Genomic DNA, 13,657 nt, shown 5'->3' on the forward strand with positions numbered 1-13,657 from the left:
GTAGCCCATTATACAGAGCGAAGTAAGCCAGAAAGATAAAGACCATTACAGTATACTAACACATATATATGGACTTTAGAAAGATGGTAATGTTAACCCTATATGCAAAACAGAAAATGAGACTCAGATGTATAGAACAGACTTGTGGACTCTGGGAGAAGGCGAGGGTGGGATGTTTCAAGAGAACAGCATTGAAACATGTATATTATCTAGGGTGAAACAGATCACCAGCCCAGGTTGGGTGCATGTGACAAGTGCTCAGGCCTGGTGGACTGGGAAGACCCAGAGGGATCGGGTGAAGAGGGAGGTGGGAGGGGGGACTGGGATGGGGAATACATGTAAATCTATGGCTAATTCATTTCAATGTATGACAAAAACTACTGTAATGATGTAAAGTAATTAGCCTCCAACTAATAAAAATAAATGGAAAAAAAAAGAAAAACATTTAGAAATAAGAATCTCAACATTAATATTTATTTTGCACTAAACTAAACATGAATCTAGATTTAAGGATGGTTCCCAGTTCATATAATTAAGGTAATGTTACAGAACTACAGAATCTTGAATCTGCAAATGAGAAGAGATGCAGTTACCGAATCAAATTTACAGTTAATGAGCCTTTTCAGGCTTCATCATGTTAAACAGTATATTCCATTATTATAAATATTTGTAACATTTATAAGTCAGATGATATGCAGTACATTGCTGACTGTACTTTAGACCAAGTAGCCTGTAATTTCTCAGTTATTTTGAGGAACTTTATCATATATAAGACATTTACTTCATGTCTTAGGACACCTGTAGAGGATTTTTTATTGTGACATAAATCACTATATAATGCTTGAATGGCTGAAGGTTGCCTCTAGATTATCAGAGCTGTCAGAATCCATTTTTACACATCAGTTTGAAAAAAATAAATTATCCTTCATTCTATTAATGTGGTGTACTATATTCACTGAGTTGTATATATTGAACTCTTTTGAATCCCAGGGATAAATCTCACTTTTTCATGGTGTATGATCCATTAATGTGCTGTTGAACTCAGTTTACTAGAATTTTGTTGAGAATTTTTCATTTACATTGATCTGTTTTCTTGTATTTAATAATTTATTTATTTGGCTACATCAAGTCTTAGTCATGGAACACAGGATCTTTGTTTTGGCACACAGGCTTCTCTCCAGTTGTGGCACACAGACTTAGCTGCCCTATGACATGTGGGGTCTTAGTTCCCCAATGAGGGATCTGACATATTAAGTGCAGCACTTTAACAGCATCATCTTTTAAGATTTTAAATCACTCCACTGTAATGCCACCATCTAGTTTTTTTTTTTTTTTTTGTAGTAATACTTTCATGAGGCTTACATAAAGAATATTCAGACGTAACAGTCTATTTTAAGTTGAAAACAACTTACCTTCAATCTCATACAGAAATTATTTAATTTTATTCTTCTCCTCTCATGTTTTATTCAATTTGCATCACACTTTACATCTTTTTATATTGTGTGTGCATGTGTGCTAAGTGGCTTCAATCGTGTCTGACTCTTTATGACTCTATGGACCAGAGCCCATCAGGCTTCTTTGTCCATGGGATTCTCCAGGCAAGAATACTAGACTGGGCTGCCATGCCTTCCTCTAGGCCATCTTCCCAAATGAGGGATCAAACTCGCACCTTTTACTTCTCCAGCATTGGCAAGCAGGTTCACGACCAGTAGCACCATCTGGGAAGCCCTTTATATTGTGCATCTACTAACAAGTTATTATAGCTATAGTTATTTTTAATATTATTATTTTTTAACTTATACTAGAGATAAAAATGATTTACCTACCAGCAGTGCAGTATTTGGGTATTTTGAATTTGAATATATATTAATTTCTACCAGTCGACGACATTTATACTGTTAATTATTGCCCTTTCATTTTTACTTGAAGAACTGTCTTTAGTATTTCGTGTAAGGCAGATTTAGTGATCCTCTTATGCACGTCTATCTGGAGAAAACTATAATTTGAGAAGATGTATGTACTCCAATGTCACGGCAGCACTGTTTACAATAGCCAAGACATGGAAGCAACCTATGTGTCTCCCAAGAGATGCATAGATAAAGAAGATTTAGTATATATACACAATGGAATATTACTCAGACATAAAAAAGAATGAAATATTGCCACTTGCAGCAACATGGATGGACCTAGGGATTACCATACTAAGTGAAGTAAGTCAAGAAGAGAAAGACAAATATTAAATGAAGTTGGATATAGTGAAATCTTAAAAAATTAAATACACTTTTCTACACAACAGAAAAAGGCACAGAATGTCAAGGTCCATCCGTGCTGTTACAAATAGTGGTATTTCATTCCTTTTATGGCTGAGCAGTGTTTCATTTTACATCTATATACCTATCTACATTTATATCTATATGCAAAGATATCATATTTTCTTCTTTCATTCATTCATTCATTCATTTACAGGTACTAGGGTTATTTCCATATCTTGGTTATTATAAATACTGCTGTAATGAACATGAGAATGCATAAATGTTTACACATTAGTGTTTTGTTTTATACAGAGAAATATTCAGTAGTGGAACACCTGGGTTGTATGGTGACCCCATTCTTTTTTTTTTTTATGATCACAAAGAGGCTTCTTTTTTTATTGGCAATTCAATCTCTACATATATACAGTATTGCATAAATTATAAGTGGGTTGACAATTATAGTAACAATACAAATTCATAAGCATTTACATAAAGCTGCTGCTCTAGGTTTTGGTGCATTTTGTGCCAGGTACCTTAGTAAATATAGCAAACATACAGGAACTCAGCTACTTCAGTTCATAAGAACAGGCTTCCAAAAGCAGCAAATATGTCATCTCATAGAACACTTAAGTCGAATCCAGGAAAATCAACAACTAAAGGACAAAAGGAACACTGTTTAAGAAAGGGTGGTGATAAAAATGTTAGGTTAAAATATTAGGCTTAAACTTTTAGCAACTGGACTTAAGATCCAGAAAGTGTACACATGCTGGGAATTACAAGAAAAGATCCCCGTGTACTGCTTCACAATCACTACCTCATTCCAGAAGAACAACTCTGGGTTGCCAGGGTGCCCTCTCCCCTGCTAGTATGAACTACAGTTGCAAGTCCTAGTGAAACAAGATGGTAATTCACATACTTGGGTTTTAAAATAAGACTCTTCTCACCCCAAATAAAATAAAGCTAAATATACTCTCCAAATTACAAGGAAATCTAATCAAAATGCTGACCAGATAAGAAGCCAGATCACCCAGTTACCCCCACTGGCTGCCTCAGAGCACACAGCTGGTGTGGCACCTCCGAGAAAGGAGATGCAGGTAGTCCCTGCTCTGCCCCGATCCAGCCTGCAGTGGGGCGGGGGTGGGGACAGAAGGCCATCAGCATCCCCGGGGATTTCTTCCCCAGGTAAAGAATTGAGTGAGTGGGTTAGACGGCTTTTAAGAGAACTTCCTGCTTTTTTTTTTTTTTTTTTGGCCTTGCCATGCAGCATTTTGGGGTCTTATTTCCCAGATCAGGGGTGGAACCCACGCCCCCTGCAGTGGAAGCGTTGAATCTTAACCACTGGACCACCAGGGAAGTCCCTTAAAGAGACTTTAAGAGAAAGGATCTAAGTCAGCTTGAGGTCTCACCTCTGGGCAGACACTTAAGAGTGGCAAAAGAAATGGACTTTTTAAACAAACAGGTGGGTGAAGTATTTACCTTCTGATCTCATCACTGGGAACTGTTCGGCACTGTAGTTCAAGGAAAGCTTTGTCTGGTATTTTAATCTAATGGCGGGGGATGCTACAGGGTAATAAGCAAATGAGGCATCTGACACTGAAATTCTGGATAAAAAATGTAGGAACACTATGCCAAGTCTGAGTAGGAAAACAGTGCGCCATCACACGACACCAGCAGTCTAGACGTCTTGCCTCTGAATTTCAAGTCATCAATCTTGTTGGGAAGAGAAAGATCTACCAAAGCACAGCTGTTAAGAATACGTTTTCTGAAATCCTCCCAGGAAGGCCACTTCCATGGAACCAGTTCTAACAGAAAGGATGGAGGAAGGAGAATTTAACGTTTTCTTTACAGATCAGAAAGATGACCCAAAGAGAGCAAGGGATTCTCATTTTCTGTCCCGTATAAAGAGCAAAAGTATCAATTCTTCTGGAATCTAACACACTAGCTTCATTTTCAAATGCATCACTTTATTTTGCTTGGAAGGCAGTCATACATTACACACCTTAAGAATGTGATAGTCACATGGTTTCTTCAATAAGCCCTAGAGCTTCCACAGCTCTCCTGGGGCCTGCAGCCCGAGCAGTCCTGAGGAGTCAAATGTTAAAGCTTTCTCCACAGCCACATGTTCCTTTGATGTTTGGGTTATTGGACACAAACTCACTGGATAATTTGTCTTCAACATAGTCCATTTCTGTTCCTAACAGTGTTAGCTGTGCTTTCTTCTCGATGAACACTCTGACATCTTGAATAACTTCTTCATCAGAGTCTCCTTTTGTCTTTGTATATTCTAAAGTGTAGGAAAGGCCATTACAACCCCTGGTTCGGACACCAACTTTCACACCAACATGTTCAGGCTTATCTTTAAGAAGTTGTTTTATCTTGTTTACCGCTGAAGGTGTCAGGGTGAGGGCAGCCCGGGTGGGCTGCAGCTTCCTCTTGCTTACAGCCCGGACAGTGGCCCGGACTAACGAAGCTGACATGCTCGCCGTCCTGCCGCCCCAGTGTCTAGGGCTGGAGGTCGGCCATCTCAACCTCTCTCCATGGACACCGCAGGCACTCTTGGTCCCATTCTTAATTGAGCAGTCTTCATAGAGTTTTCCATAGTGGCTGCACCAATTCACAGCCCAACCAACAGTTTACAAGCATTCCTTTTTCTCCATATCCTCCCCAATGTTTGCTGTTATTTATTATTTTGAAAATAGTCATTCTAAGAGATGTGATGTGATGTCTCGTTGTGATTTTGTATTTCCCTAAAATTAGTATAATTATACAGTGGAGGTGTTGAATAGATTCAAGGGATTAGATCTGGTATACAGGGTGAGTGAAAAACTATGGAGAGAGGTTCATAACATTGTATGGGAGACAGTGACCAAAATTATTTCAAAGAAAAAGATTTGAAAGAAGGCAAAGTGGTTGTCTGAGGAGGCTTTACAAAGAGCCAAGGAAAGAAGAAAAACAAAAAGCAAGGGAGATAGAGAAAGATATACCCAACTAAATGCAGAGTTCCAGAGAACAGCAAGGATAGATAAGAAGACCTTTTAAAATGAACAGTGCAAAGAAGTAGAGGAAAACAATAGAATGGGAAAGACTAGAGATCTCTTCAGGAATATTGGAGACATCAAGGGAATATTTCATGGAAGGATGGACACCATAAAGGACAGAAACACTAAGGGCCTAACAGAAGCAGCGAGATTAAAAAGAAGTGGCAAAAATATACAGAAAAACTATACAAAAAAGATCTTAATGACCTAGATAACCACGACAGTGTGGTCAATTTCCAAGAGCTTGACATCCTGGAGTTTGAAGTCAAGTTGACCTTAGGAAGTAGTACTACAAACAAAGCTACTGGAGATGATGGAATTCCAGCTGAGCTATTTAAAATCCTAAAAGATGATGCTGTTAAAGTGCTGCACTTAATATGTCAGTGACTTGCAAAACTCAGCAGTGGTCACAGGACTGGAAAAGGTCAGTTTTCATTCCAATTCCAAAGAAAGACAGTACCAAAGAATGTAAAAACTACCATACAACTTCACTCATTTTGCATGCTAGTAACATTATGCTCAAAACCTTCAAGCTAGGCTTCAGCAGTACATGAACCAAGAACTTCCAATTGTACAAATGGAATTTAGAAAAGGCAGAGGAACCAGAGATCAAGTAGCCAACATTCACTCGATCATAGAGAAAGCAAGGGGATTCCAGAAAAGGGAATTTCAGAAAATCTACCTCTAGCCTTTGACTGTGTGGATCACAACAAACTGGAAAATTCTAAGAGATGGGAATACCAGACCATTTTACCTGCCTCCTGAGAAACTTGCATGTCTGTCAAGAATCAACAGTTAGAACTGGAACATGAAACAATGGACTGATTTAAAATTTGGAAAGGGGTATGTCAATGTTGTATATGGTCACCCTGTTTTCTTTAACTTATATGCAGAATATATCATGCGGAATTCTGGGCTGGATGAATCACAACCTGGAATCAAGATTATTAGGAGAAATATCAACAACCTCAGATATGCAAATGATACCAGTCTAATGTGATAAAGTGAAGAGGAACTAAAGAGCCTCTTGATGAGGGTGAAAGAGGATTGGAAAACTTGACATATAACTCAACATTCAAAAAACTAAGATCACGGCATCTGGTCCCACCGCTTCATGGAAAATAGAAGGAGAAAAGGTGGAAACAGTGACAGATTTTATTTTCTTGAGCTCCAAAATCACTGTGGATGGTAACTGTGTTCATGAAGTTAAGACACTCTTGAAAGGAAAACTATGACAAACACAGACAGTGTATTAAAAACCAAAGACGTCACTTTGCCAACAGAGGTCCATATAGTCAAAGCCATGGTTTTCCCAGTAGTCATGTATGGATGCAAGAGTTGGACCATAAAAAAGCCTTAGTGCCGAAGAATTGATTATTTCAAATTGTAGTGCTTGAGAAGACTCTTGAGAATCTCTTGGACTGCAAGGAGATCAAACCAGTCAATTCTAAAGGAAATCATCCTTGAATATTCATTAGAAGGACTGATGCTGAAGCTAAAGCTCCAATATTTTGGACACCTGATGCAAAGAGCTGACTCATTGGAAAAGACCCTAATGCTGGGAAAATTTAAGGGAAAAGGAGAAGGCAGCAGGGGATGAGATGTTTAGACAGTGTCCCCGACTCAATGGACATGAATCTGAGCCATTTGAGATAGTGAAGGACAGGGGAACCTGGCATGCTGCAGTCCATGGGGTCTCAAAAATTTGGACATGACTTAGCGACTGAACAACAACAATGATTGGTAATGCTGAGAATATTTTCATATGCCTTTTGGCAATCTGTATGACCTCTTTTGAAAGATAATTATTTAGATTATCTACCCATTTCCTAATCATATTTTTTGTCTCCTTGCTCTTTAATTATTTGTGTTCTCTATGTATTTTGGAAAATAAAAACTTATCAAACATATTTGCAAACATTTTTCCATATATTAGGTTGTTTTTTCTTTTTTTTTTTTAATGTGGTTTCCTTTGCTTCCCTTTGCTGTGAAGAAGCTTTTTAGTTCAATGTAGTCCCACATGTTTATTTTTGCTTTTGTTAACTTTTACAATAGTTTGAAATCAGGGAGCATGGTACTTCCAGCTTTGTTCTTCTTCCTCAAGATTGTTTTAGTTATTCAGGTTCTGTTGTGATTCCTTAAAAAATTTAGAATTGTTTGTTCTTTATATCTTCTTTGGAGAAATGTCTGTTTAGGTCTTCTGGCCATTTTTTTTTATTTGGCTGTTTGTTTTTCTGATATTGATCTTTAGGAGTCACTTATGGATTTTGGAGTTTAATCCTTTGTCAGTTGCTTTATTTGCAATTATTTTCTCCCATTCTGAAGATTTTCTTTTCATCTTGTTTATAGTTTCCTTTACTGTGCAAAAGCTATTAATTTTGCTTAAGTCCCTTTTGTCTAATTTTGCTTTTATTTCCATTACTGTAGGAGGTGGGTCAGAGAGGACCTTGCTGTGACTTCTCTCAAAGAGTATACTGCCTATTTTTTCTTCTAAGACTTTGATAATTTCTGACTTTACATTTAAGTCTTTAATCCATTTTAGCTTATTTTTGTGTATGGTGTTAAGAAATGTTCTAATTTCATTATTTTACATGTAGCTGTTTAGTTTCCACAGCACCATTTATTGAGGAGACTATTTTTTATCCATGGTATATTCTTGTATCACTTATCAAAGATAAAGTGCCCATATGTTTGTGGGTTAGTCTCTGGGCTTTCTATATTATTCCATTGGTCTATATTTATGCCTTTGTTCCTGCAGCATACTGTATTTATGGCCATAGCTTTGTCATATAGTCTAAGGTCAAGCAAGGCAATTCTTACAGTTCTGATTTTATTTCTCAAGGTTGTTTGGTCATTTGGGGTCATTTGTGCCTCCATACAAATTGTAAATTTTTTTGTTTTGGTTCTGTGAAAAACTGTATAGAACAGAGAATTACACTAAATACTGAGAGAGTAACAGGAAGGAAGGCTAGGAGTCCCTAAACAGAGGAAATAGGCTGCAAGTGTCAGATGTTTTTTCATCTCTCTCTTAAGCAGCAGGAGGAAGCAAATGACAAGGGTCAGACATTTTCCTCTTCTCTATACAAAATTAACAGGAGATTTATTTTAAAATTCTGTTTTGCACTTGTCTCATGCATCCAACCTGGGGTGGCTCGGGGCTGGTGCACTGGGAAGACACAGAGGGATCGGTTGGAGAGGGAGGTGGGAGTGGGGATCGGGATGGGGAACACATGTAAATCCATGGCTGATTCATGTCAATGTATGGCAAAAACCACTACAATATTGTAAAGTAATTAGCATCCAACTAATAAAAACAAATGGAAAAAAAATTCTGTGTTGTGCACGCTTCTGAATAACCAACAAATCATAGAAGAAATAAAAAAAGAAATCAAAATATGCATAGAAATGAATGAAAATGAAAACACAACAACACAAAACCTATGGGACACTGTTAAAGCAGTGCTAAGGGGAAGGTTCATAGCAATACAGGCTTACCTCAAGAAACAAGAAAAAAGTCAAATAAATAACCTAACTCTACACCTAAAGCAACTAGAGAAGGAAGAAATGAAGAACCCCAGGGTTAGTAGAAGGAAAGAAATCTTAAAAATTAGGGCAGAAATAAATGCAAAAGAAACAAAAGAGACCATAGCAAAAATCAACAAAGCTAAAAATATGAGATAGGGCATGCAGAGCAGTTAAAAAAATAAAATAAAATTAAATTTGGTTTTTTGAAAAGGTAAATAAAATTGACAAACCATTAGCCAGACTCATGAAGAAACAAAGGAAGAAGAACCAAATTAACAAAATTAGAAATGAAAATGGAGAGATCACAGCAGACAACTCTGAAATACAAAAGATCATAAGAGACTACTACCAGCAGTTCTATGCCAATAAAATGGATAGCTTGGAAGAAATGGACAAATTCTTAGGAAAGTATAACTTTCCAAAACTGAACCAGGAAGAAATAGAAGATTTTAACAGACCCATCACAAGCAAGGAAATCGAAACTGTAATCAGAAATCTTCCAGCAAACAAAAGCCCAGGACCAGATGGCTTCACAGCTGAATTCTACCAAAAATTTAGAGGAGAACTAACAGCTATCTTACTCAAACTCTTCCAGAAAATTGCAGAAGAAGGCAAACTTCCAAACTCATTCTACGAGGCCACCATCACCCTAATACCAAAACCAAATAAGGATGCCACAAAAAAAAAGAAAACTACAGGCCAATATCACTGATGAACATAGATGCAAAAATCCTTAAAAAAATTCTAGCAAACAGAAACCAACAACATATTTAAAAGATCATACATCATGACCAAGTGGGCTTTATCCCAGGAATGCAAGGATTCTTTAATATCTGCAAATCAATCAATGTAATACACCACATTAAGAAATTGAAAGATAAAAACCATATGATTATCTCAACAGATGCAGAAAAAGCCTTTGACAAAATTCAACATCCATTTATGACAAAAAAAAAAAAAAAACTCTCCAGAAAGCAGGCATAGAAGGAACATACTTCAGCATAATAAAAGCTATATATGACAAACCCACAGCAAACATTATCCTCAATGGTGAAAAATTGAAAGCATTTCCCTTAAAGTCAGGAACAAGACAAGGGTGTCCACTCTCACCACTACTATTCAACATAGTTTTGGAAGTGTTGGCAATAGCAATCAGAGCAGAAAAAGATATAAAAGCAATCCAGATAGGAAAAGAAGAAGTAAAACTCTCACTGTTTGCAGATGGCATGATCCTCTACATAGAAAACTCTAAAGACTACCAGAAAGTTACTACAGCTAATCAATGAATACAGTAATGTTGCAGGATATAAAATTAATACACAGAAATCTCTTGCATTTCGATACACTAACAATGAGAAAACAGAAAGAGAAATTAAGGAAACAATACATTCACCATTGCAACAAAAAGAATAAAATACTTAGGAGTATATCTACCTAAAGAAATGAAAGACGTATATATAGAAAACTATAAAACACTGATGAAAGAAATCAAAGAGGACACAAATAGATGGAGAAATATACCGTGTTCATGGATTGGAAGAAGCAATATTGTGAAAATGTCTATACTACCCAAAGCAATCTATAGATTCAATGCAATCCCTATCAAGCTACCAATGGTATTTTTGACAGAACTAGAACAAATAATTTCACAATTTGTATGGAAATACAAAAAACCTCGAATAGTCAAAGCAATCTTGAGAAAGAAGAATGAAACTGGAGGAATCAACCTGCCTGACTTCAAACCATACTACAAAGCCACAGTTATCAAGACAGTATGGTACTGGCACAAAGACAGAAATATAGATCAATGGAACAGAATAGAAAGCCCAGAGATAAATCCATGAACCTATGGATACCTTATCTTTGACAAAGGGGGAAAAGATATACAATGGAAAAAAAGACAACCTCTTTAACAAGTGGTGATGGGAAAACTGGTCAACCACTCATAAAACAATGAAACTAGAACACCTTCTAACACCATCCACAAAAATAAACTCAAAATGGATTAAAGATCTAAATGTAAGACCAGAAACTATAAAACTCCTAGAGGAGAACATAGGCAAAACACTCTCTGACATAAATCACAGCAGGATCCTCTATGACCCACTTCCAAGAATATTGGAAAGAAAAGCAAAAATTAACAAATGAGACCTAATGAAACTTTAAAGCTTTTGCACAACAAAGGAAACTATAAGCAAGCTGAAAAGACAGCCCTCAGAATGGGAGAAAATAATAGCAAATGAAGCAACAGACAAAGGATTAATCTCTAAAGTAAACAAGCAACTCCTGCAGCTCAATTCCAGAAAAATAAATGACCCAGTCAAAAAATGGGTCAAAGAACTAAACAGAAATTTCTCCAAAGAAGACATACAGACAGCTAACAAACACATGAAAAGATGCTCAACATCACTCATTATCAGAGAAATACAAATCAAAACCACAATGAGGTACCGTTACACGCCAGTCAGGATGGCTGCTACCCAAAAGTCTACAAGCAATAAATGCTGGAGAGGGTGTGGAGTCAAGGAAACCCTCTTACACTATTGGTGGGAATACAAACTAGTACAGCCGCTATGGAGAACAATGTGGAGATTCCTTAAAAAACTGGAAATAGAACTGCCATATGACCCAGCAATACCACTCCTGGGCATACACACCGAGGAAACTATATCTGAAAGAGACACATGCACCCCAGTGTTCATCACAGCACTGTTTATAATAGCCAGGACATGGAAGCAACCTAGATGCCCATCAGCAGACGAATGGATAAGGGAACAATGGTACATATACACAATGGAATATTACTCAGCCATTAAAAACAATTCATTTGAATCAGTTCTAATGAGATGGATGAAACTGGATCCCATTATACAGAGTGAAGTAAGCCAGAAAGATAAAGACCAATACAGTATACTAATGCATATATATGGAATTTAGAAAGATGGTAATGATAACCCTAAATGCAAAAGAGAAAAAGAGACACAGATGTACAGAACAGACTTTGGGACTCTGGCAGAAGGCGAGGGTGGGATGTTCTGAGAGAACAGCTTTGAAACAAGTATACTATCAAGGGTGAAACAGATCACCAGCCCAGGTTGGATGCATGAGACAAGTGCTCAGGGCTGGTGCACTGGGAAGACCCAGAGGGATGGGATGGAGAGGGAGGAGGGAGGGGGATCGGGATGGGGAACACATGTAAATCCATGGCTGATTCATGTCAATGTATGGCAAAAACCACTACAATATTGTAAAGTAATTAGCCTCCAACTAATAAAAATAAATGAAAAAAAAATTCTGTGTTGCAATGACGACAACTGGTTTCAGTTGAACTTAACTTTTCTCAAACCCTGAACTAACCAATGCATTTTTCTTATGGAAATGTTTTTCTTAAGCTGTGTTAATGAAATGTGTATTTACCTTAGACTCAGTCTTTCTTCACGTTGGTTCTTCCTAAGACTCAAAACCAATAACAGCTCAACAAACCAGTATGTTTTACTCATGGAAATGTTCTCTTTAGCTATATTAATGAAGTTCTGTATTTGCTTGGAAATCTGCCTTTCTTCAAGACTCGTGTCGATTATTTTATGGCTCAGGATGACTCACCTTGTGCCAATGTTATCTCAAAAGGCATGTTGTGGGTGAGGCTCCACTCTCTGGGTTTTGAGACATTTCCTTTTCTCCAATTAGCAGCTTGCTAAGCTGCGACGGACTGCGCAGAAACGCACTGGCTGCAAAGGATAGCACACAAGCATGGCCATAAGGAGCTACCCCTCGCCCAAGGTCAGGGGTGGCGACTGAGAACACCAGGCTGCAACGGCACAGGAGCTGCCAAGAGGAGCTACCCACGCCCGAGGTCAGGGGCGGCAGCTGAGAGGAGCATCCCCACATCCAAGGAGCTGCGGTTGTGAGGCACAGGAGTGCCGAGAGGAGCTACTCCACGTTCCAGGTCAGGAGGGGCGGCCGTGAGGAGATACCCCTCGTGCAAGGTAAGGAGCAGTGGCTGCGCTTTGCTGGAGCAGCCATGAAGAGATACCCCACGTCCGAGGTAAGAGAAACCCAAGTAAGACGGTAGGTGTTGCCAGAGAGCGTCAGAGGGCAGACACACTGAAACCATAATCACAGAAAACTAGCCAATCTGATCACATGGACCACAGTTTTGTCTAACTCAATAAAACTAAGTCATGCCATGTGGGGCCACCCAAGATGGTCGGGTCATGGTGGAGAGGTCTGACAGAATGTGGTCCACTGGAGAAGGGAATGGCAAACCACTTCAGTATTCTTGCCTTGAGAACCCCATGAACAGTAAGAAAAGACAAAATGATAGGATACTAAAACGGGAACACCCCAGGTCGGTAGGTGCCCAATATCCTACTGGGTATCAGTGGAGAAATAACTCCAGGAAGAATGAAGGGATGGAGCCAAATCAAAAACAATAACCAGTTGTGGATGTGACTGGTAATAGAAGCAAGGTCCGGTGCTGTAAAGAGCAATATTGCATAGGAACTTGGAATGTTAGGTCCATGAATCAAGGCAAATTGGAAGTAGTCAAATAGGAGATGGCAAGAGTGAATGTCGACATTCTAGGAATCAGCGAACTAAAATGGACTAGAATGACTGAATTTAACTCAGATGACCATTATATCTACTACTGTGGGCAGGAATCCTTTAGAAGAAATGGAGTAGCCATCATGGTCAAAAAAAAGAATCTGAAATTCAGTACTTGGATGTAATCTCAAAAATGACAGAATGATCTCTGTTCATTTCCAAGGCAAACCATTCTATATCATGGTAATCCAAGCCTATGCCCCAACCAGTAATGCTGAAGAAGCTGAAGTTGAACGG

At 38.2% G+C, this 13,657-nt stretch overlaps 1 pseudogene; it reads right to left on the reverse strand.

Annotated features, from left to right (window-relative positions):
• Positions 1-4,235: 4,235 nt before the first annotated feature.
• LOC139033175 (iron-sulfur cluster assembly 1 homolog, mitochondrial pseudogene) lies at positions 4,236-4,803 on the reverse strand (annotated as a pseudogene).
• Positions 4,804-13,657: the final 8,854 nt, after the last annotated feature.

The sequence above is a fragment of the Odocoileus virginianus genome, chromosome X (assembly GCF_023699985.2).
Source record: "Odocoileus virginianus isolate 20LAN1187 ecotype Illinois chromosome X, Ovbor_1.2, whole genome shotgun sequence".
Taxonomy (NCBI): domain Eukaryota; kingdom Metazoa; phylum Chordata; class Mammalia; order Artiodactyla; family Cervidae; genus Odocoileus; species Odocoileus virginianus.